The 20833-nt window shown below is 42.8% G+C and overlaps 1 protein-coding gene across 1 annotated transcript in view; it reads right to left on the bottom strand.

The window, feature by feature from the left end:
- The window catches only part of gli1 (GLI family zinc finger 1), a 50809-nt gene extending 35009 nt beyond the window's left edge, over window positions 1–15800 (bottom strand). Inside the window, exon 1 of the mRNA XM_070959488.1 lies at window positions 15703–15800. The gene's annotated coding sequence lies outside the window, so the exon portion shown is untranslated. The remainder of the gene's footprint in view (window positions 1–15702) is intronic.
- Between the last annotated feature and the right edge of the window lie 5033 nt (window positions 15801–20833).

Here is a 20833-nt window from a genome sequence, read left to right as displayed (position 1 = left end):
AATGCAAGTCTTAAAATAAAATCAGTCAAATAAACCACAGAACACTTGAGAACGAAACAATTTTAAGTTGCTGTGCAGATTCTTCGAATGTCATGTCTATAAAAAGGCTCGTGGTGGAAGGCAATAAAAACAAACACATTAATAATCAGACCAGCACTCCCTCCCTTTACTTTTGATTGTCTTTCACGTCAACTGCATGGCTGAAAAAATGTGAACATTTTACATACGGCTTGTGAGCAGTTAGAAAGTCTATTAAAAATATAAGAAAATATGTTGAAGTTAACGTCCTGTCGTTCTGTGTTTGTGCCCAAACATCCATGTCTGAACAAAATCCATCACTTCGACAGACAGATGGAGGCAGCGGTGTTACATATGAAATCCATAAAAAGGGCTTTAAAACATTAGAGGTATGTTTTGGTTTCTCTTATTTTAATACAAACAGCTGCTTTGGTTCAGTTCACAACCTGAACCTCCTGATGGTCCCCTTCGTTCTGGATCGATCAGAGCAGGAAAACACAACATCTGTGTGGGTCTGTGTGCATAGGTGACAACAGACAGCAAGAGCCCTCCAGGCAATGACATGGTGGTAAGCCACACACCTCAGGCACACCACCAGTCTGCTCTGATGGCCAACCAGCAGGGGTAGAAGTACTGAGGTAAAGAAAGCCACTGTTTGTGTGTAAAGGTTCAACTTAAAGACACACAGCTTTGCTTACGCATAAAATACACACAGATCCCGTCGATGTTTGTACACCGCAGACTGTCTCCTAACATACTGCCTGTGAGAGATCAGGCATGATGTGGAACCGCATAAACATGCCAAAACCCTGACTGTGGGAAATTATAGTCCTGAACAGTTCGGTTTCGAGAAAAAACCCACACAATTAGTTTCCTGAGGATGAAAAACAGAGCACATAAAATACGATTGGGGACATTTGCTAATGTGACGACTTGTTTTTGAGCAGAACACCATGTTGACGCCTTGTTACCAAAGAGATTCATCATTACAGGTTTGCTCTTACAAAGAATGCAGAACAAATAATGAATATGTCCATGTTTTGTACAAATATGAGAGCTTAAACAGCTTTTTTGATAATTGGAAAAAAAATGGAAAATTGACCCAATGACTAATCAATAAATGAAGAAAATAACTGGCAGATTAATCAGCAATGAAAATAATTATCAGTTGCAGTAAATATGATCTAGAACGAAAACTGCACCTTCAGATTGCGAAGTTTTAATTGCGCAACAAGGACATAAAATCCACATTTTTACAGGCTCATTCTCTTGTCAAATAAAATAAAATCTGGCAAGTTAGTGCCAACTTGAGCGAAGTTCATCTGACCACAATTAACAACTACAGTTCTGACATCTCTAATCTATGAGCGGCCGCCACGAGAGCAGTTTTGTGAGCACACACAAACTCTTCCTGTGTTTATCTCAGGTGAATTAACAGTTGTACAGTAATGAACAGCACTTGTAATTGTGTGCAAGTATCACGTATGCGTACTATTTATGTTCCACTGCAACAAGACACAGCAAATGTTTTACACTGCTGTCCCACAGATAAAACTCACAAAGACAAAGTTGTGTTTAGGCAACCTGAGATGAACCTGGACCGCAGTGAACTCCCACTAATTGAATTTTTCACCAAGTCCCAGACAGTCACCTCCACCCACAAAGAGAAAACAGCCATATCTCTGAACATCTAAACACACTCTTGGACTGGGGCAGAGACACGCAGACATACTGTACGGGCACTTCCATGCATACGCTCGCTCTGACACCCAATCACCCTCACACAAACCCAAGTCTGACAAGCTGCAGCATGTGTGACAGAGCTCTCTGGCTGGAAACAGACATCCCCCTGCCCCGAGGCTCGGCTCTATCCCACAGGAAGCTGGAGTGTGAGCTGGGACACACAAGACGAGGGAGGAAGAGGGGGGAGCGGCCACAAGGACTCGATTCAACACCAGCTGCAGCTACGGAGGGATCAGTTGCTGATCAGTTGATGTGTGATTACTCATTGATTTGTTAGTGCTAGAGTCACTTTAAGGTACTTAAATGACGATTGCAGGACAAGGACGCACAACCAACATCAACACTGCTAAAAGTCATTGGATTCCTGAAGGACAAAGGAATGCAATGACATTTTCCAAAGTTTATCGCACTTTAAGACTGATTTTTGATGCCGAGTGATGCGAAGTGGCTTTCTTGCAGAGTTAAATGAGAGGATCGATGCCACTCCGAGGCCCGTACTCTAAATGAGACGCTTCCACCAGCTGTTGGCTAACTTAGCTTAGCACAAAGACTGGAACGAGGTGGAAACAGCTTGCCTGCCAATGCTAACAAAAGATCCACCTACCATCACCTCAAAAGCTCACTAATTAATATTTATTTTGTATGACTGATCCTTACATAAACCAAAGTGTAAGTCATGTTTATTTTATGTGCCAAACTCATTCCTTCTTTTCTCTTTCACAGCTAATTTCTAGCAAAATTAGATGTGCAAATGGCCTGTTCATGCTGGTGTTTAATGGGCAACTGACATCATGACATACTGTAAACATCTTAAAGTGAGAATATGGAAAAAAACACCAGCCTTGTCTAATTCCAGGCACCTTTTGCACACTTTAAATAGACACTGCTTTGTAACCGACCTTTCTGAAACAGCTCGCTGACTCTTCTCTATTGTGCTTCTGTTAAACTGCATTTTATATCTACTATCATTTCAGACTTGTCACTTGTGGTACAGCACCCAACACAAGCTTTGGACCCAAAACTTCAGCTAATCACCAACAACTTCCCTCCTCGCACAACATCCGCATCTGGGACCCTTCGCCCACTGTTCGCCCGAGCACATGCACACAACACTTAACATTCACACAGACACACTGACACGCACAAGTGCTCACCACATTTCTGCTCCACAGCTGCGCGAGAAGACAAGAGCCGATAAATAACCCCTTTGAATGGGATCCTGTGGGTTTCAGTGTTTGAAACTTTGAACATCCAGCGATTGTTCTCGACAGCATAACAAATTTCTGTTCATATCCCAAATGAAGTGTTCCTAACACCACACTGAGAACTCAAAGACAGCATGTATCTGTCAGGCGGTCAGCAAACCAGGGCCTTTAAGGGACTACAGGTGCTGGCTAATAGGGCCAATAAATATGCCACAGCAGAACAACTGCCTGTCCTGTCCTGAGTAGAAATAACGGGAACAGAGTGATGGACAAGCAGGTTTAACTGCTGTGGAAATAATCAGCAGTCGGGAAATCACAACCTGCTGGGGAGTCGTCACATTAGGAGAAACCAAAGGGAGACTGTACGGTCAATGACGGACACAGACTGCACTGTACAGTAAAGAAAAAAGCAAAGTTTAGAGAAAACTCCATCTCAGGTCCCCTCAGATTTATCTTCTGACCCAGAAGTGTGGCCCAACCCATACACTGAGAACTGCTCCTCTAAAGTAATTCACTACTACCACATCAATTTGCCAACTTCTGAAGCTTGTGAAACCTCCCAACAAGGGGTAGGGCTGAGCAAATTTTATTTTCAATTATGATTTTGGCTTCCAGTGATTACGAAAACAACATAATCGAGACAAAACGATTACTGTGCTGCACTCCATTCCACAATGATGCTCTTGTTTTGTCTTGTGTTGTAAATCCAGCGCACCTCTTTCCTTTACAACTCTCTGTAAAAGGCCAAACTCATTCTCGCTGCAGTTTTGATGCACATCTATTTGTGCTGTTATGGTGCCGGTGCTAGCGGCCAAAAAGGATGAAAGAGTTGAATTTCTGCAATCCTTTCTCACATATTCTCAGACATTTATGGTTTTTATTGTTTATTAGGTGAATTATATCTAAACCCAGAACAATTTATTATTATTATTATTTTTAAAAGATTCAATAAATGCATGATGTTTCCAAAGTCAATGAGTAATTGTGTTAAATAATTGCAACCTCATTATTGATTAAAATAATCATGATTATGATTTCTGCCGTAATTGCGGAGCCCTAACGAAGGGTGTTCAGTGTCCCAGTTTGTGTGATGTATAGAAAATGTGATATAAGAAAACGACTTTGGCAGCGCTTTTCATCCATTCATACATTCTCTGCTGGCATTCAGGGTCCGGATTCTTTCCCAGCATGCACCAGGCGAAAGGCGGGGATCCACCCTGCACAGGTCGCCAGTCCATCACAGTACGAACACACAGCGCTGTACTCTGTGTGAAAAGAAAATTGAGCGTGGATCCCTGTTGACCTTCTGTGTATTCAGCTGAGTCTGGTCCCATAAGCCTCGGCATAAACGCCCAGCATGGTACCCCGATCCTCCCTGCCGTCCAAAGACCAAGGAACTCACTCTCACAGCCTCTCCCTTTCACTGTGCCCTGCCCTCTCTCTGTCTCTCTCCGACACTCACAGAAAGACAGTATCTCTCCCCCGCCGCTTACTCTGCCGTCGTCCCGCGCTCTCCTCAAACTGCTGCTGGCAGGTGCATAACTGTGTGAGCTCCTGTCCGACAGGCTGATCCCACTCTGCACCCCCTGGCATAAAGACAGTGACGACGACAAGAGGAGCATCAGGAGAAAGAAGTACAGGAGGAGGAGGAGGAGGACAACAGCTCTGGACCTGAAAAAACAACAGCTGCGACAGCCGCATTGTCATTCCAACATTTGTTTCATGCTGAGTGCAGCAGCAGGTCAGTTCACGGCATGGGAACCGCAGAACTAACGCCGTTTTGCATCCTCACTGGCACCGTGTTGCATCCTCAGCTCAAAGGACAGGTTTATTTAGTGCCACAAAGATTAATCGACCGATTAATCAATTATTCAAGCAGCTAATGGACGAATGTTTCCAGCTTCTCAAATGTGCTTGTCTTTACAAGATACAAGATAATACACTGAATATCTTTGTGTTTTGAACTGCACAAAACTCGACATTTGAGGATGTGGAAATGTGGGAACTTATAACTTTCCTTTTTTTTTCACTATTCTTGAACATTTGAAAGACAAAATGATTAATCGAGCAATCGATAATGAAAATAATTGTTAGTTGCAGCCTTAGAATTTTGTCCACCATCACTTACAGTACATTAAAATACCTCTTGGTGACGTGAGTGTTGTTTCAAGATAGACAAAAAATTTGAGTGTGCAGTGTGCAAGATGTAGTGGGATGTGTTGGCAGAATATAGCCATACTTTAATATATATTCATAGTTCTGTTTTCATTAGTTTATGATCACCTGAAAACAAGAATTGTGTTCTCATTACCTTAAAATGAGCTCTTTACATCTACAGAGAGACCAGGTCCTCTTCAGAGTTCGCCATGTTTCTACAGAAGCCCAGAATGGACAAACTGTACATCGGCTCTAGAGAGCGCTCTTGGGGTTTTTTGAGTTCTGCAGCCACCATAGGTTCACCTGCACACTTGGAAAAGGAAAGTGAGGCTAGGAGTTTTCAGTTGGTTGAAATCTGCAACCTCACTGCAAGATGTCGCTAAATTCGGCACAATAAATCTTTTTGGGAAATCAAAACGGGCATGATTCAGTATTACAGGGTGATGGATCCTTTTTAAATCAGCCTTTAGATTCTCTCCAATCATGCTGAAACTTTTGCGGCGACCATTCATTCCGCTCAAACAGACGCTCTCCTCAGTAGCACATTCGCGGTGTGAAACCCACCACAGACATCACACCTGCATCCATCCAGTCACAACACGTAGGTGAGCCACTTCTCCGGGTCTCCTCGGGGAGAAATGACCTGCAGGGAGCTTTGTGTGTGGCCAAAAACATTGGCTCCTGATGCTGAAGAAACAACAAACTGTCTCAAGATTTTAACATCAAGAACAGTGTTTAACTAACAGCTGTGCCGCCACGTCACTCCTGCTTTACTCTGAGACTCGACTCCAATGTATAAAATGAAGTTTTGCATCAGCTTCAAGGATGAGCCCACGCACTCTTCTCCACGTAACGCTGGAAACACAATATACTACGTGGCTTCTTAACCTTGGGCTGCTCTAAAACATGAGAGGCCATGTTTCATGTTTCACCAAACACACTATAATCATGTGTGTCTTAGAGTCCTTCTTTACTGGCTCTCTTTTTGTTAGTTATTGGCTACCAGGAAATGAAGGCCCTCCTCATGTAATTAATGGGCACAATTATGTAATTGAGGAGTGGTCTGCAGTTCGCTGCAAATAGGACCAGATGTCCCGCGGGCCTGCTTGAGAAATTCAGTTGTTCTGATCTCTTACAGTGGGGTCAGCAGCCATACCAAGACCTAGCTCGCCCCCACGCAGTTACCTAGACCCCTCTTTTCTTTCTCTTGTAAATAAAGACTTAATGGTTTACAAGCCTTCCAATAACCGTAATACCTTCAGAGCGAATTAGCTCACAAAGCAGCCAGACACACAGGCTGGAATGAACCGAAAGTGCTGGGAAGCAGAAGTACGCCCACATTCATTTCTGTTCTTTTCAAAATTGGACTTTTTATGTTTTAACTTCAAGGATAATGTGTGTTTTACTTTGTTTTTTTAAAAGATAGACAATTTTGAGATTAAAGCCTTGACAAAAATTTAAATCTGAAGATAAATGGGCCCTGTTCATGCTAACGCAACCACTTGTTTACTTCCTTCTGGCCTCTTATTGTTGTAGTGTGTATGCATGCATTGACATGTGTGTGTGTGTGCGCGCGCGTGTGTGTGTCAGCACATTATTGTGGTCAACCAACCAACCAGCCTCTAAATTTGAAGTTTAGATTATTGCTCTGCAGCGAGCTGATTTACATGCTGCTGATGTCATCCCCTCGCTGTGTATTCAGCGCTGTGCTGTTACTGAGGCAGAGAAAACCTCCCTGTTCTCAAAAGTTAGAGAAACTCAGCACTGAACAAGCCTCTCAGTGTTTAAGTAAAACACAAGGAGGAGGAAGAACTCAAACTGGTGTATATTGTTAAAGGCAGTGAGATGTTTCAACTGGTCAGAGAGCTTCAACATTAGACAAATCCTTGAATTTCTACTGAAAGATTCTTTGTAGGTATGACTTTTTATTATATGTAAAATGAAGCTGACACCACTATGAGCAGCTCATATCCAGCCACGAATCTCCACTGTGAGAAACACTGCTTGACAGCTGGCTGTTGAGTGAGCTCCTCTGCTTCAGCCTCAACATGAGGGAATCTATTCGAAGGCTCGATGTGGGCCCGGATCTTTCTCATGCTGAGCAAAACAAACAGTCATTGCTGGCATGAAATACAGAGGAGCCAGAATTATGCCTTATCTGATCCAACTTCTAGGGTAAAGAGGTTTCTCAAGTACAAACTTCTCGCAGGAAATCAGTTTAAGCCCTGGAATTCCTTTAAGCTTCATAAAGTGTCATTTTTGACAAACAACAGAAACTGCAAAATACATCATCAAGTTCGCGCTTATGAAAACTTTGGCGTGCTCACAACAGTCCTGCCGTAGCTCCCAGCAATGTTCCAGACTTAAAAACAAGAAAGGCGTCATTAAAATGAGATATGCCACCTAAAACACTGCAGACCGTGGTTGCTCAACAAAGCGGCAGAGAATTCAGTCGGTGTAGTTAAGTCAGGCGGGGCAGGGCCAGGCAGTCAGTCAGCCAGTCAGGACGGTTGAGTTGTAAATGTGTTCCAGCAGGAAAAGCCAAGCTTCAGAGCGAGGCGAGCAGTCTGGAGTCGGCAACTTTCCCCTGCTCCAGCTAGCGCACCGCCCTCCCTGCAGCCCACCCAAGAAGCAGCCCATGGGCATAAATTTGAGAGCCTGACTCGCTGCGGATTTAAAACAATCTGCATCTCTCTCTCTCTCTCTCTCTCTCTCTCTCTCTCTCTCTCTCTCACTCCTCCACACACTCACTATGAAATGTTTCTCTCGTTCACCCTTTACTCACTTCTGCCCTTCTTTCCTTTCCAACAAATTCCACTGTTAATGAAAATGGAAAGCTCTTTCTCAGCGCGTGCCAATAATATTATTTTTCTAAAGGCTTAATTAAGGTTGAAAATATGCAGCGAATGCACAGGAACTCTATTTTTCTCTTACTGTATGATCCTCATAAGGAATTCTTCTTCTTCTTCTCTTACTGTAAAGGAGTCGACGGCGAAGCTTTGCTGAAACAAAGTTAATTACATCTCACAAAACACAACCTTCCTATAGTTTGTTGTTTCCTGAAGGGAATTATTTTCTCAATAATAGCTTCAACACAAAGTAGACTGCTAGTTTCCATTTACGTTTTATGGCAGCGGACCACAGGGAACATAACTGTAAACAAAATTTGATGCTACAGAGGAAAACATCCAGGCAGTTCAGTTTAGGCTTTCACAAAACCAACAAAACAAGCACACCACATCACTTTTGTTAATCATGTGCTGTAGAGCTCTTCAGCCCAAATGAGCTCGGTTTGGTTGCAGATGCTTCTCTTTAAAAGAAGATTTATCATCGTTTCTGCTCCAAAAACAATCAACAGATGTTACTGATAAATTAAAAGGAAGGTGCGGAGTTTTCTCTGAATCATCGGTGAGAGTCTGAAGCGGAGCCTGAAGTCTGATCAAAGCGCCGTTCAGACTGGATGTCATGTCAAATCTGTTGTAGTAAATATGAGGCTGTTCGACTGAGGGTGCAGTTACCTTCGACCCACAGCAGATTCATGTCAGTGTATCCGGTGACGGCTCGGCCTGCATTTGGCTTGCAGTGGTAGTAAGTCATGTGCGTGTGTCACTGCGCTACGTCCATGCATGTGGACCGACTTCCTGTTATGGCATCTGATCTGGTTAACGTGGCATCAGCAAGCCACTGTAGATTCTCATAACTGTCACGTACTTACAGAGCAGGGAAACAGGAATAGAAAAAGACGCAAGAGCCTGAGTAGCGCAGGAAGAGGAGAAAGAATGGGAATGTTTTAAAAGACGAGGCAGAGGAGGGAGATTTATACAGAACTGGAAACATTTGGAAGAGAAGCAACAAGAAGTGGAGAAGAAAGCATACAAAGAGAGAGAAAACCCATCTTTTTTGTGGCTGACCGCACTATTCCTTTCTCATAAACATGCAATACGAAGCAACAATTCCAGTGTGGTCTGGGTCATCCATTGTTTAAAATTTAGTTTTTGTAACTCCATAAACCTGGAACACATGGAGATATTCTTCAGTTTCCGTGGAAATGTATAAAAGGAGGTGTCGTTTGGGGTAAATGCACTTAAACTCCATTTACTCACTGTGAAATAACTTTTTACACATATTTATGGAGGATTTACACAGCTGAGAATGTGCCCTCTCGCCATTTTTACTTTGGAGATTTTGAGATTGCTCAATTTATCCTTTACAAGATCACCGAGCAGCTAAAAACCCACCACCATGCTGGGCTAGGTGGAAGTTAAAACACACAAACGCTCCTCTACGCTGCAGAGTCTACAGTAAGGCTGGGTATCAACACATTTAGCTGAAGTGTGTCCTTGATATCGATAATTGTCAAAATATCCAAAGCTGGAATTGAATGTTTGGACAAATCTGCAATCTTGTTTGCTTTTTACTTTGACTGGATATTTACTGATTTAAAAAAGACACTAAATCAAACAGTGAACGCTATACATTTTCAGTAGTAATGAGAAGCTGATCATAGCTTGTTAAATGAATGTCTAAACTATGGAAAATGTATTGCTTTGCAATCAGAACTGAACCCCCCCCGCATCCAATTTGCACCAAAAAACAAAAAAGAAATGCTACAAAGGCCTGAAAAGCCCTCACTGGTGCTGCATCCAAAAATAACGTACGAGCAGCTTTCAGCCCTCACATGCAGCTACATCTTATAGCATCTTTGTGCATACCACATGGCTGAGGGTTAAAACATGCTGCATACCGCTGCATGAGTGATCATATAAGCCCATGTTCCTTTATAGATTAATATCTATAGATACTTGCTGTACACATTAAGGAGAGTGAGGAATGTGGAACTGCGAGTTGCCCAAGAACATCTGCCAAGCCAAGGATCTTCGGATGTTATCTCATCTCAGATAACAGAGTTGTTGTCCAGAAGGCTCATCACGCAACGTGGATGTGCCTCTGCACTCTTTCTCAACTTCAGCCTCCTTCCCACCGTCTCCGTCTGTCTCTGCCTCACTTCGTGGAAGTTGGACATAATTATTCCAGCTGCAGTAAAATGTAATAGCCTATCACATAAAACGGCACTGGAAATTTAGTGACTTACATACAAACTGTTAAGGAGGAGTAATCTAACCTCTCCATTTAAAGTTAAAACAAGAGATTGCTGGTTTGTTGGAGAGGGACGAAAGAAAAAGAAAGCATTTTTTATGTGGAGCAGTAGAGTTTCACACAGATGTTTCTTGTTCTTAGTGTAGGTGAACTCAAAAGGCTTCAAAAACTTATCATATCGCAACAAATCCCTCAGGATGACCCTCCCCGGCTATCTGACAGCATAAGGGAAACACAAGTTTTTCTCTTACTGGTGGACGTCAGAGAGGCGAAGGCAGTGAGCAGGGTGACTGTCAGACACTGCGCTGTAATTACACTGATGATGGCAGCACCCGAACGCACCGTGGCTATGGCAACCTGGTAAAATAACAAACACCGCCTCCTCCTCGCTTTCTGCCTGCCGACAGGACAGCGCGCCGTGAGTCATCAGCGGCTGAGAACACACACATTGAAACACACACACGGCCAAAGACGCTCACACATGCAGGTACAAAATCTTGCAGGCGTGTACTCCATGAATGAAGCCGCAAGCACAATTTGTAAACAACAAATCCATCCAGTTGTCACTTGCACTGAGTTTAAACCTGCAGCAGCCAAATCAAACGACTGAATCTCAACCTGGAAAGTCACAGGATCCATTTTTCTTTTCTGACTCTCCCACAGGCGCTGCTAATGTTTCGCCTTTGTCATCCACAGCCGACCACCATCCCTCAAAGGCAAGCCAACCACAAGCCCATTGTTACAAACCGAGCTAATGTAACAGTGGGAAATGAGTAAGTATCGGTGTGGGCTGGTTGGGCATATGAAAGCTATTCACACTCTCACCTGGATCCTATTAGCGGCAGTTTGATTTCTAATATCAACCACATGAGACGATAGTTAGCAGTCTAACTGCTCTCACACACGTGCACACATACAAACGTATCAAAAACCGCCACCCTCGTTCAAAGAAGGAGGAGGGCGATGGGGAAGGGACGGACCCCGCCTCTTACTGTCAGCAGCATGCTTAAATCTGTATCTCTCACACACACACACACACACACACACTTTCCCCCAGGCACAGGCTGATGCAAAAAACACTGCATTTTGCTGGTGTAAAATACAACCAACATCATTCTTCATGCTGGCTGCTGCTCCACATGTGACTTGACCTTTCATGTGTAGTATTAAGGCATTAGAGTCTTGATGGCTGAACCGGAGTGTTCCCACATTAGGGACCAGGCCCACCCTAAAAGACAGAACAACTGGCCCGTCGGTCCAAGTCTTTTTCGGATCAGCGGGGCCTTGCAGGGTTGGCCCTCCTTTGTTTCATTGTGTGTTGTGCTCCCAACCTCGCATGCAGCCCAGTATCCTAGGAATTACGCTCATGTTGGACGATTCTGCAGTTCACGACTTACGTCAAACGGCAAAGTTCAGTGCCAATGCAGGAAGTCCTGGGCCCTTTGTGTAGCAAGGAGGAAGGTGATGTGCGGAGATGAGCAACCCTGTCTCCAACAAAATACATCTTAGAGAAAACTTAATTGCTGTTTGTCCAATGTGGAGGATCAATGGGCGGAAATGGAATATAAGATTCATAAATGTGTTCTCATTAGTGTACAAACAGTACATTGTCTTAGAACGAGCTCTTTATATCCAGTGAGGGCTTTTTGCATTTTTTGGCAGCCACTGTATGTTCTCCTACACGCTTGGAAAGGGAGAGGAGTCTTCAGTTGACCTCTAGATGGCTCTAAATCCTACACAGCGGTCCTTTAAGATTAGGGAAAGACTGTGATTTCAGTTAATAATGACGCATCTTGTGCTTCGAGTCACTTTTTCTATATTAAACAAAGGCCTTAACCTTAGCCTAACCTGGGCTCAACATAAACATAAGAAAGTTTAATTATGCTTTGGGTGTTATGGGTGGAAATAGTATTGTTGGATTTTACTATTGGCAAAACAAATGAAATTATTGTTGGTGAACAACTTCCACATATGTTCAGTATCAACTTTTTAACGTTTCCTTATTATGTTATGTTGATATAGCATGAATAATATGGCAGGGATTATGTTACTTTAAAAATGTATTTGCTGTTTCAAATTATTCGCATGTGAACGTGATTTCTTGGGAGACATGGTTGATGTCGGGGTGGTGGATGATTCCCATCCAACCTTACTGCCGGAGACCTGAGTTTGTGTCCTGTCACAGACTACCAGCTTCTTTCCCTATAACCAAGCGTTTTCGTTGCCTAACCCTAACCATGCCGTAACCACAGTTTATCTGCCATAACCACAGTCTTTTCCTAACCTTAACACTGCTGTAGTTGTCACTGAACATTACCCAGGGTTTCTGCAGAATCATCCAATATCAAAGCATCAGCAGTAGGGCTGTTTTATGGGTTGTCCCGATCGTTGAACTGTCAGGTCAACACTGTGGTTTGAATTTCCCGTCATCCATCCCCTGACAAAATAACATCTACTACAGCCAACCTCTCATTCATCTATTGCTTTGAACTGATTGTCTCTGTAGATTTCTTTTTTTTTTATCTGCACTGCTGCAATTAGTCTAATATGCTTTCTAATGGGTGGGAAAGCTCCCAGTGACCATGAACAATGATATTCAGAATGTTTCCCATGACTGCAACATTTCCCCTGTCTATTATGTGTGCCCTTTGGCTAATGCAATTCAAGCTTTCTAAAGTGTCTAATGCCTTTGCCCTCTGGTGTCATTCATTCTCATTTCAGCATCATTTGATGTGTTCAATGTTATATTTGTGGAAGGAGGGATTATCAACAGGAAACATTGATCTGACCATACACAACTATTTTCTAATTGTGGCCTCTTGTTGTGATATTCAGATGGCCCCACTGTGATAAAGCTCAGCTCAGTGATGATGACCAAAACAACACCCACGACCAGAATCCATTCACTGCAGCCTCAGCGATGCCCATGAATGACGACACACAACGTGAACAAAACCCCACGGCAGTTTGAAAACAGCGCAGACTCAATCCGATGAACCAAAATAACCTTCAAATACCAGAACCTGACATCAGTGATCTGAGGGAGTGCACAGTCTCTTCGCGGGCCTTGAAGTATGGCAGGACAACCAGAAGATGAGGAGAGAAAGGAGGAGCAGGGGATAAGGACAGAAAAGGAGTGTTTGTGCGCGTCTTTGCTTATGTGTCCTTTGGAGCATCCCCAGGCCGGTCTGCTCCGATCGGCTCTGCGCTGCGAGCCTGCATGGTTTTAGCCAGGGCCGGCACAGACAGACAGCTGCTATTAAACCCTGATTGTTTCAGGTTCACAGGGTGTGAAAGGGTCTGATTGAGGGGCTGTGATCCCAGTGAGGGTGGTCTTTCTCCCCCTCACCTCCCTCCCCCTCCTCACCTCCCTCTCACTGGAAGGTGGGAGGAGGGTGCTGGGGAGGAGGATTGTTGGGGGGGGGGTTTGCAGGCATCACGTGACACATGTTTCTTGCTGAGCGGACCAAAATGGAATCTGGACAAAAACACACCACTTGTTGCTGCCTGCCTCTGGGTACCCGTGCGTCACATAACTGGTGGCAACACAGAAATTCAACGTGTCCACATCATTAATGTTGACAGAGAGCTACTAAGAGTCCATGTGGAGGTATTTCATATTCCACATTTTGCTTTCTTAACTGTCATCGCTCAAATTGTCTCCGCTTTAAGATTTCACATACAATCCACCTTAAAATCCTACAATACCTTTGTTTAAACTGGCCTACTGGGAGAAGGAATTCATTCCACTAAATTCATTTGCATTCAGGCTGATAGAGGCTTATCAGCACTCTGATATGGTGGTGATAAACCTGATCAGTCCTCTCCTGTGACTGGAGAGGAGGATAGTTGCTTCCTGTATGCTCTATTTGTTTAAGAGCATTCCCATTAAGGAGCCTTTTGGCCTTAACACACTTGATAAAGAGCAGGGAGCGTGAGGAAGCTCCCCTGTAGAGCTTTTCACACGTGGCCAAAGGACAAGTGCACTTTCCTCCCTCGAAATGCTCCCCCCGCCTCAACCTTGAGAAGGGTCCGAGTGTTAGTCTGTAATGGATTACAAACCACGCTGCGCTGGAACGTTGACTGGATTATATTTTCTGTTTCCCTGTAGTCAAACAAAAAGTCTGAGGTGTTCATGCGCTGGATTTCAACACACAGAAACTGTAACGTTAACAAAAAACATCAGAACCTCTGAGCATACTCTTTAGCCTCTTGTCCAGTAATCAATGAAACAATACATAACAGTTGTTTGGTGGATAATCCAGGATTTCACTTTCAAATGTTGGCAATAAATCATTGTCTTTCCCTCTCATGTTTCTGGAGACCCACTAAAGACCCTTTGTGACTTACAAACCCACTCTCTATGTGTATGTGAGTGTGTCTGTGCAAATACTGTTTAGGGAGGTTGTGCGTTTGTGTGCTCAGCACTTCTCACTGTCACTTTGGCATAAATAAGTGTTTGGCTCCTCTATTGAGTCCAGTGTTGACGCTCTTCAGTCCAGGGCCGCTACATGAAGACCAGCAGCCTAATCTTCCCACATTAGCAGCTACAGTCACCTCTTATCCAGATAATTAGATTAGATTCAATAATTTGTCTCAGATCGGAGATGGATCGTGGATGGCTTCATTGCATGTTGTTGTTGTTTTTTTTTTTGTTGTTGTTGTTTTTTCTGTTGAAGAGAAAAATATTCAGCCAGCATGTGAGGAAACCAGTGAGTTACTGCTGGTCAGTTGATGGGGCCTTTACATAAGCTTCCAGCCTCCTGAAGCCTCACACGGTGCTCAGTGATGATGTTGTTTTGTGGGTGTCCTACAGAAACTCACATTTGGAGAAGATATTGGCACCTAAAGTATTTCAGGTTACAAGAAACAGCTGTTCTCGGGTGGCCCTGCCTCCCTCCGCTGTGCCAGATGATTTTTAAGCTGTGTTTGTTGTCAGACCTCTAAAAGCTCCCCAAAGAGATGGACATCCAAAAGAAGGCACACTTCAATTTTCTGATGTCTGAACTCTGACAAACTTCGTGCCAGCACACTCTTCACATCTCCGCAAATGGACAGAGAAGTCAGGGCCGACGCTGTTTTTGCGTTGAGGAGGAATCAAAGTGAATGAATCCACCCAACCCGGCGTATCACAGGGGCTGAAGCTTTACACATATTGGCCGGTTTGTAGAAATATTATGCAACTCATTTACTGAAACTTGGCGTGTACATGAAAACCACTACAACACATTTAAGGCAATGCTTCCAAAGCGCAAAAGTCATGCACAATCACTTGAAAGGATAAAGCCAAAGAGAGGGTTTACTATATCATCACTAATAACACAAATGCAAGTTTTTTTTTCCAACTTCAGAAGCTACGATAGTAACTACTATAGTGCCGAATAATGAAGCACAACTATCCAGACGAGGGTAATCTAGTAAATTTATTGATCAATGGTCGCCTGAGATGTAAAAGCGGACATGAACCATGAGCGGTACTTACCTCAGGTTAATGCAGGAATATTCAGCATGAAACTTCTTGACTTGATTCCCAGAGTCCTTGAAAGAGCTCAGAGTGTCCAAGGACTGTGAAAGTCTGAGTTTCCAGTTAAGGCTCCCTGCTCGCTCTCTCTCTCCCTCTGTCTCTCTCTCTCTACTCTCTGGTACACGCACTCGGATGGAGATGACTGAATTCTGCACAGAAACCGACACTTTATCCTGTTTCAGAAGCGCTTTTCCTTAGATTTTCCTTCCTTCACACTCACTTTACGCAAACGCTGACAAAACTGAACCCCATGTTCGGCTATGGAGTCCCGCAAAGCGCCCTGGAGTTGGTTGCACAGCCAATGTGGGAATGCGCACCCCCTTCTCTTCCTCCCTCCTCCCTCCCTTTCTCCACAGTCTGTGGACCACCCCGAAACAGGAAGTTCACTTTTTGTTTTTCTTAAAAAAGGGCCACGCTGGTTCAGTTTTAAGTTAACATACACCGCACATTGTCCATCCAGGCTGATGTATTTTCAATTTCTCGCCTCTGGTCTTCGTAAGTACACACAAATACATTTAAAGCGGCGAAGTTAAGTTATATGAAGACATTAGCGCATGCATGTTTATTAAACACTCGTATGGACACGGCTGTGTCTATATAAAGTGCGTTCCTCTGTAGTAATTGGGATAATCTATCTATAAATGTTTGTGTTTACTTTAATGGTGTAAGTTCATAGCAGCTTCTCGGACAGCGTGTGTGGCTGTCTTCGTGTGGGGATGCTGGAGTTTGCTGCGCCGCGCCACCAAAATCCACCACAAAACCTGGACTGGACTTCAGTCTGCGGCTCTGGACCAGGACCAGTGCCACAGGTTTGCAACATTTTATTTCTGCTTCATACAGAGCAGAAATGACTCATGAGACAGGAGTATGCAAAAAAGAATCAAATAAGGTGCAATTGTGGTGTCATTTCTTGAATGTGTATAAATGTGTATAAAGTTTGTCTTGAATTGAAGGAGATTGTGGGCTAAAACCCTGGGACAGCTGACTCCCGGGGTCCTAATATTCTGTGTCAATAGTTTGATTAATTTCAAATTTAGTAGAGAAGTTGTCACACTAAAGTACAACCATCATTACAAAAAAGTTGGGGCTGATTGAAACGTAAATAAAAAGAGAATGAAGTCATTTACAAACAAATTGTGTTCACCGAAAATGGTTTATAAAGTGTTCCCGAGCTCATGCAGTAATCTCCTTTATACAATCATGTGTGAGCCTCTCCAGGATGCCCCTTTCATACCCAACCATGATACTATCACCTGTTTACCTGTGGAATGTTTCAAACAGGTGTTTTTGGAGCATTCCACAACTTTCCCAGTCTTTAGCTGCTCCTGTCCCAATTTGTTGCTGGCATCAAATTCAGAATAACCATATATTTCCAAAAAACAGTTCCCTTTATGAGATAAAACATTAAATGTATTGTCTTGGTACTGTTGAGTAATTGAGTATATGTCAAAAAGGATTAGCAAGTCATCGAATTCTGTTTTATGTCCGTTTCAAACAGCACCCCTAACATCATAATAATCAATCTTATGACCATGTCTTGGAGAGGGACCCTGTGTCATAAGCTCATTGTAACACAGCTCACCGTGCTCTCATACAGTATGCTGAATAATCCGTAATACATTTGTGTTTGGTCTAATTATGACAAATTATCTGGCACAGAGAGAACCTGGAGCCAGTTAGTATTATTCCAGCCTTGGAGTATTAATTGGTTTCCCAGTCTCTGTGCACATAATGACGCTGCCATGTGTTGTCTGCTGCGAGTGCTGTACTTAACAGAAACTCGCAGGCAACAGTGTACACACACAGGGTAAGGTGGCAGGTGCGGGGCCAAATAAGGGCCTAGCATGAAGTTTTTGCCCCTCTAACAGCTTAATCTACTAGTGGTCTGTCAGTGTCTTCTGGCGTAGGAGTTTCCATCGTCTTTCTCTTTGATGATCACTGCTTGGCTGTGAATAGAATTTGATTTATTTTACTTATGATTTACCCATATTAAACAGTTTACTTCTCTATGAGAAAATAACACATCTACAGACATGAAGCAGGTTTATTTTAAAGCAGCAATGAAAGCTGAGTCAAAGTCTGAACAGTTGGTGACCTGAACCGAGGCAGGAGTCCATTGACAACATACGGCCAATGCTTAAATCAGATTTTGTCAATGAAAGTCGTGGGCTTTAGTTGCTGCGGTAGCAGCCAAGCAGGGAAATCTTGGATGTTAATGAGCCCACAGATGCTGGAGCCATATGCTTCATCTTACTGCAGAGAGAATCCAACACAGGCTTCGCTCGAGATTATCAATGGGAGGGGATTAAAGGTGAAGCAGCAAATCCAGACAGCTTAAGTATAGATGGTCTTATTGGTAAGTGCAAGACATCTATTTTTAGTATTTCCATATATTCATTTTAATGATCCTTTTGGGGAACAATTTTCACATATGCACAATAATCATCTTGATTAATGATGACCTCTGTACAGTCAAACAGCCTCTGTTGAAAGCTCTAAATGCAAAACTATGAAGGATTGGAAAAACACTTGTAAATTCTAATGTTAAATGACAGACACAAAACAATTAGCAGGGGATTCTCAAGAAACATGACATGATATATGAGTAAAGTACCTTAGTATGAAACAAAAAATAACTTCCACTGATTAATTCAACAGTGAATCACAGAGAGTTATATTGACCAGAGGATTTTCACGTGAAGGTGAATGAGAAAGAAAGCTGCGTAAACTGATTAGTTTGGCCACTCTGGAGCAGAACAACCTGAAAACACAAATTTCGAGTACAGTATCATTACCTTATTTGCTATATGTGTTATATGTGCCAACTGTGGCCTATTTACACATCCAGCAGCTACGTAGCTACACTGATATTGATTTGATTTGATTTGATTTGATTTAAAGTCCTTTGTCTGCCCACCTGACAAATGTAAATCCAATAGTTATTCTCATTTGAGCTCGTCTGTGGTCACCACCAATGCCTGATGGAAGTATCTGGCCCTTTAGCTGCTAAATGCTCCACTATGCTCACCATCTAGCTGTTAATTTTGTCTGTCTGTTATTTGATGCTAGGCAGGTGATGTCCAGCTGGTCTACTTGAGCTTTTTTCTGAAAAGAGCTGCTGCTGCAGCTGCAAATGAGGTTACAGTGAAGTTGTGGGACAGGTCCATCTGTAGAGTCTCGCTCCACACCTGTCAATGCCCGGTCAACGCTTTGGTCTTTTTCATGAAGTTGACACTGTAGTGTCACAGAAGCTGAGACATCACAGAAAAAATGAGTGACACTACAGTATCTGACTACTTTTGAGGTAACATGTTTGGTCGCAGCTATGTAAGTTAAGAATGATGGCAAACATTTGCAGTGGGAAAATAGCTGAGTTTGGTGTAACAGCAGAAAACCAAAACAAATATTGGAAATAGACTAAAAGTCTCTGCAGAATTAGGTGATAATTATCTGTAGGTTCATTTATACCTAGCACACTAAGTATTGATTGCTGCAGCTTTAAGGTGCTGAACAAGGATGCTGCCAAATGCAATCGAATGCAGAAACAAGAATCTAACAGGCTTTGCATTTATTGAAAAAAAGAGCAAATGCATGTCTTAATGAAACTTAAAGAGGAAAGGTGAATGGTACAGAAATAAGTTACAGATGTCCACATCCAAAGCTCATAGAGGGCTTACAGCCCAAGATGGATTAGAGACGAGGTAAGTAATGTAGGTAAGTCAGAGCAAAAGCTCTTGGCCATGATTTTCTCTTCAGTTCAAGTGAATGTGGCAGCTTAGGCTGCAAATGAAGTGTCATCAGTGTTATTGAAACCTGGCCTAAGCGTGTTATCACAAAACCTTTCCCTCTCCTTAATCAGTAGAAGCCATTTGGTGCTATTGGCAATTGATTGCACATCTGAAATATACTTTTACTTAATCTGCTGCAAGTTATATACATTGATATGACAAGTTGAGATATTCCCACACACGGAATATGCACGTAACATGATGCCTACACATCACCTTATCTAACTAAATTAACAGCTTAACAATACAAAACATGTAATTTACTCTCTTCTGAAAGTATTGAATGGGTGGAGGCTAAGGAGCATCCAGGTTTAGAGTATTTAAGGCCACTGGAGGATACAGAGGAACATGCACGTTAGCCAAGTGAGAAGGAGAGAAAGCATCTGTCACTAAGACTCGGGGCAGCTGGACACCATTCCCCCGTGCAGCAAAATCCACAAAATCTTTTACAGGATTTGTTTTTCCATTGCAGATGGTCCTTTGCACATGTTTTCTTCCCATTGGTCCGGGGTCACAGGCTGCCAGTGCTGCAGATACTATATATAAAGGTGCTCTCTGCCTGCACCAGGTTTCACCTCAGGCCTTGCAAACTGAAGAGAGGAAACTGGAGAGGAGAGACTGCAGGGAATAAACAATGTATACCTTCAGTCACGCCACGGTGGACAGGTAAGAGGTGCACAGAGATCTTGTTGTAGGTTATAAAGAAATTGAATGCACTGTGCATTTAGTGCAAGTGTTTTTGCAACGCATGTACGAACTTAAATGTATTACATTTGCATGGCTGCTTGATAGTTGCAGCTTGTGCAGTGTTTGTGATGCATTTCCTATGCAGTAGGGTCGAATGGTGTAACTTCAGCAAGCTACCACATCCAGTTTTCCAGCATTTCTATCATGTATGTGTTCAGCTGAACTGTGACAATATTGCATTTAAAGAGTTTTGCATTGAAGTAATTCAAACAAGACATACTTGTATAAGACAGACAAACGTATTTGCATTCTAACTTTTTGACCTCAGACCATGTTCTTAATTTAAATGGCCTGAAATTAGAAATCATATGTCATTGTAAGAGAGGTGCATAATGTTTGGGACTTTCAACTTTGTTGGAAATAACCTAGACCTAATTGATAATGAACAACTTCTCGGTGACTCAAAATGTGCAGTTAACATACTCTATATTTTATCTGACAAGTGATGAATGATTAATAATAATAGACATGTTTGAAAGATTAACCATTAAGTTGATCTTGTGACACTAATGAGCTCTTTAAGTAACAAACCATAGCTATGTTTTTCCGAATAA

Source organism: Chaetodon trifascialis, chromosome 3 (assembly GCF_039877785.1).
Source record: "Chaetodon trifascialis isolate fChaTrf1 chromosome 3, fChaTrf1.hap1, whole genome shotgun sequence".
NCBI classification, from domain to species: domain Eukaryota; kingdom Metazoa; phylum Chordata; class Actinopteri; order Chaetodontiformes; family Chaetodontidae; genus Chaetodon; species Chaetodon trifascialis.
Note: the sequence above shows the minus strand (reverse complement) of the source record. Positions and strands in the feature narration are given on the sequence as shown.